The sequence below is a fragment of the Apteryx rowi genome, unplaced genomic scaffold (assembly GCF_003343035.1).
Source record: "Apteryx rowi isolate R43461 unplaced genomic scaffold, aptRow1 scaffold_50, whole genome shotgun sequence".
In the NCBI taxonomy this organism is placed as follows: domain Eukaryota; kingdom Metazoa; phylum Chordata; class Aves; order Apterygiformes; family Apterygidae; genus Apteryx; species Apteryx rowi.
The window spans coordinates 2,598,882-2,604,051 of NW_020450761.1; the positions used below are offsets into that span (position 1 = coordinate 2,598,882).

Genomic DNA, 5,170 nt, shown 5'->3' on the forward strand with positions numbered 1-5,170 from the left:
AGCCGTTAAGCGGCTCCCAGCGCCCGGCCGGTAGCACCGGGGAAGGAGCCGGCCCCCACCGTCGCACGGACAGCCCGGGGCAGGCGCCAGCGCTGCTGCGCCTTCAGCGCTTCTCGCGGTAAGCGCCGTCCGCGAGGCGGGGCAAAGGTACGCGATGTCTGCCAGAGTCTTTCACGAGAGCACTCGGGTGCGCTTGCCTTTGGTGTGGGGATCGCGTACCTCTGTTGGCCCTCGCCCCAGCCGGTACACCCTCACGCACCTTTCTCCATCTTAGGTACTTTTCCTCATTCAGGCTTACATCGGCTATCCAGACTTGCTAGCCCTTAATCTGCTTCCACCAGCTCCGAGTACCACGGTCTGCTCCCCTTCACAGCTGCCTGAAAGCCGCTAATATGCTTTGTCCTTTGCACTCAAATCCATCCAGAAGCCTTCAGGAATGGTGTTGTGTCCCCCCCCCCATTTTCTGCTACGTCCTGCCCTGAGCGCACAGCCCTTGCTCCAGATCAACGTCAGGCTGAATTCAAAGCAAGGGAGAGTGACAGCCAAACAGCCTTCCCCAAGCGATGACAGCAGTTAAACCAAACCAGATTAGTTAAATCAAACCAGATTACTATTGTGCCTTGGGTCCTCTTGTGTACGGTACTCCTCACAGAGCTAGAAAGCTTTTCCGTGATTAAGCTTTGACAAAATACAAGTCAATGAATATAATTTAGGTAACAATACATAAAACAAATGTTTTAAAATTATTTTCTGAGGTGCTTTACAATGAGATAGTATCCTCAGGTTTTGCTGTCCGTTATGGTTTCTGATCACAAAGTGTAATCTGGGCTACTACCTTCAAGATAAATCAATATGATTCCCTCATAGTAAAAGAAATCTGGCTCCTTTTATAAAGCAAGTTTATGGAAGTTTCTAGGATTAATTTGCCTCTGTTCTCTCAGTCACCCCTGTTTAAAGGTTTAATAAACAATTTAATCTTATGCTTGAAGGTTCCTTGATGCATTTCAGTCTAAACCTTGTCAGTCTTGTTTCTACCTGCTTTTTCCAGTTATAGCAGTTTCAGTAGGAGGACAGGTAGAGGAGGCTTTTGTTTGGTAACAGTCTCAAGGGGGAGAGGAGTAAATCTCAAAAAGAGAACTAGCATACGAGAGACTGAAGTTTTCCTTATTTAAAGAGCTGGACTGAGCATCAAGTGTATGCGAAATAGAAGCAGTTTTTTCTAGTTTTTCTTTTTGTCTAGTTTTTCTATTTGCAAGCCTTAACAGTTCAAATTGTTAGCTCCAAAACTGGTTTTGTCAGTACTTTGTCATTCAAATTGTAATTGAAATCGGGGGTAAAACACTTTCACCTTTCCATTCAGATCTCATGTGTGAAATTCACCCTAGGAAGTACAAATTGTATTAACTGTAAAAGTTTAGGTATTTTGTAACAGCATCAGCTGAGATAGATCAATGCTTTATTTGGACAGTCTTTCTCAGGGAGAGGTCTGCAGCCTGGCAGCACACAGTGAGACAGAGGTATCTTAAGCATTATCTGAGGAGCCAGAATTACCTTAAGTCCTCAAAGATGACATGTGACTTGAAAAAAGTCTTATGACAAGCACAGCAAAACACTTGCTGCCCATGGAAATCAATATAACAGGGAAGTAGTACAGGGAAGAAGCATATGGAAAGCAGCTTAATATAGGTAACAGTCAGAAGAATCAATATCTGTACTGATACAGAGAAAGTCATTACTAAAATGGCTAAGCATCTGAAGAGCTGTCAGAAGTCTTTTGTTTCAACAAGTAAATGAAATACTTCTACAGAAAGAATGTAGAGAATGGAGGGAAAGGAAGTAGAAGTAGTGTTGAAATAAGATTTGTTCAGGTTTTATTGCAGACAGGTCACATTTTCACCAGTTAAATACTGTAACTTCAGCCAAACTCACTTATTTGCAAAAGTAGTCTTATTTAAGGTGTAACAAATTCTCATGGTAAGATGGTCTGATTGACTGAAGCACATCCAGCTATTCCTTTCTTACTGCACCAATAATCAGATAAAAAAAACCTTTGGAAGAGTACAGTTTTAAGACTGATGGGATCAATGTGCTATTCTTACTGTGCTGAACAAAATAAGTACAGCTCTAACTGCTGTGGTACCTAGAAGAGGTTTAATTAGAGTAAGTGAAAGAATTTTAAAATAAAATTTAAAGCAAATCTAAAAATGCCCTAAGTTCAATGTCCTAAACATATTTAACAATGAGCAGAAGAACACATGTTCCACAGGTATTCTAAATTAACAATAATCAATTAATCCACACATCCTTTGCCCAGTCATTACAAATTCCAAACTGGAACATAACCTTTTCAAATCAAGACTCCCAAATTTTCATATCCACACAATAGTCAAGAAATGTCTATTCCACCATATAAAAAAAGCTTTAATGCACTACAAAGTTAAAAAACAAAAAGAAAATGACAAACAAGCTAAAAGTAGAAAAATACATTATAAAACATTTATATTTTGTTCCTTACATTGATCAAGATATAATATTTTAGATTAGACCACTTTAATAAATTCATGGCGTTTTCAGAAGTGAACAGCTATTGACTCAATAGTCACTGGTTAGCCACTAACCAGCATCCAGTGAAGACTTCTGGTAATCCCAAACATCCAGTATATTTTAAATTTCTAGAAATTGTGTGTAGATATTAAGCTTTATGATTACTGGAAGAATCCAAAAATAATAGAACTATTTTAAGTTAGGTTTGAAAATCTGTCAATATCCCTCATATGTATTACAGTAAGCCAATCTTTTGTAAGGAAAGACTTTGTGGATTCAGGTTGCCCCAAACATACAGCAAGAATCTGTTTTGGCTCTGAGGTGTTGGGACACAGTCCTAGCGCCCATTAGGCTTTTGCTGCTGCCTTGCATGTATCCCTAAAGTTTACCTGAACAACGATAACCTCTCCCCCCCCCCCCCCAAAAAAAAAAGAGAGATGAAAAAAGCCAGCAATTTGAAAAAGAGGTATGATCTAATAAATATCGAAAAAGAAAAAGAATGCACTTTCCACTTAATGGTGCTGAACCTATTTTTAAACCCTCCTTGTAACCTATTTTTTCTTTTCCCATACAGTACAAGTTTGTGTTGCAGGCAGGACTGCCTCTGACCAGCAGGTGGTGCTGATCTCAAAGCAATAATAGCATCAACATACTCCACTCCCCCCTCCTCAGGCTTTAAAAAATATATATTTCATTTATGTTTCGTTTGGTCAGTTTCATTTGGAAAAATGTATTTGCAGCATCTCCCTAGCATTGTTCCACCAGAGTAGGAAACTGCTACTTTTACGGAGCTTGTCTGGATTAGACATAATATGGTAAATATGGTGTAAACAATTTAGTGGAAGGTCTGTATGTAATGGTAGAAGAATGGATGGTTATTACAAAGCACTCTGTTTAAACTGGTATTAGAGGAAAAACAGACTCCACTTCACATAGGCAGGTCTGTTATTACTATTAAAATCTAATTCATATACACATGCATGTATAAATACATCCACCCATGCATTCAAACCCAAGTATGTAGCACTGCCATTGGTAGCCTATAAGATTGCTTAGATTTATACAGATTAAAACTATTTTAGGGCTGGGATATAAACCAGGTTTTACACTCTGGCTTCCCCTGACAAATTTCGCAGTGCATGACAGTTTTATGTCTAATTCCAGATGCCATGTTTCCTAAAAAGCAACATCTTTTGCACCTGTAAGGTCTATGAGAACATCAGTTCTTTGTTTTGTGCATCACATGTTGCAAGAGTCAATTGTCCCAATTGGCACTTAAGACTGAGAACAGAGTTGCAGGAATTGCTACTAAAGTGTGATGACTGTTCCATCCTCTTCGATGCCTCCTCTGGGGATAACCAGACTGTGCCGGGGGTCAGTTTTTAAGGAACTGAGTAATTTGTGGATGTTGCCATTGCTTTCTCGGCCAGAGCTGTTGTTGAGCACCAGGTCCCTTTGAAGTCTGTGGCTAAGGCTGCTGCCATTGATTCGAGAGAGGCTATTAGACATAAGGCTGTGCAGTTTAGGAATGTGCTGTGGCTCGAGACCGCCCTCAATGACAATGTCAGCCTCCTCATCGCTCTCCATTTCATCAGGGTGGAAGTTTTGCAGCATGTGAGACATAGGTGAGCTGTGGTGACTAGCAGTGCTGTCTGTAGACTGGCCAGAGCTACCAGACATCCTACTGCTTCGAATAATATTGTTCCTCTGGTTTGCTGGTTTGACCGTGATAATAAGATTATGGCTGTTAGCGATCATCATGTCTGTGACTTGGTCAAGAGTCTTTCCTGCTACCTCGATACCATTAACTTCCAGGACTTCATCATTCACAGCCAGCAAGCCTGTGCTCTCTGCTAAGCCTCCAGGAACCATACGAGAGATGAAAATACCAGGTACTTTTTCTAGTCCATGAGGAGTAACCCTTACGCTGGTACCATCGCGAATGTAAAATCCTAATGGTTTCTCACAGCCATGTCGATACAGCCTCACTCTCCTGTGTGTTTCAGGAAGAATGTCCACATCAATTATAGAAGACACTGGTCTAAAATCATGAGGCATGCTGATGTTAATATGAGGACGCCGGCGGAGGTTGTCATTGCGGAGTGTCACCAGAGCCTTCTTCTTCCTTGACAGTGTGTTGGTACCAAAATTACTGTAGTCCACTTCATCTGAAAGAGAAACAATACCATTGTATCAATCCTACAGAGAATAATTCAATCTAGAGGGCATTTTCCTCTTAAACTGGTTCAGTGAAGTCACATTCCTCAAAATATGGAAGACATCAAATGAATTCTTCTGCTTACCCTAACCTTTGTTTCATTTTATGCCTGTCAGCACATCATTCAGACTGAACAGCAGTTGTTTTCAATGATTATCCATATTGGGGGCAGAGGGGGAACCCTTTTGATTCTCAGCTCCTGTTGTCAGTTGTGCAGAATGCAATTACTTGCAGCTGCAAGTCTGATATACCATCTTATATCTGAGACCATGATTTCAAAGTTGGATTGAAATTTTATACATACATCTCAAATAGGCAAAACACATTCTTAACCTAAAAATCTGAATTGGAGAGTATTTCAATATCCAGTACACAGACTTAACTGATAGCAGACCTTAGTACAGATGT

General features: G+C 40.5%; 1 long non-coding RNA gene across 1 annotated transcript; it reads left to right on the plus strand.

The window, feature by feature from the left end:
* The first annotated feature begins 6 nt into the window (after positions 1 to 6).
* LOC112972781 lies at positions 7 to 4,852 on the plus strand. The gene is made up of 2 exons (XR_003255782.1): positions 7 to 147; positions 4,551 to 4,852. It is a non-coding gene; the product is annotated as an uncharacterized LOC112972781 (long non-coding RNA).
* The last annotated feature ends 318 nt before the right edge of the window (positions 4,853 to 5,170 follow it).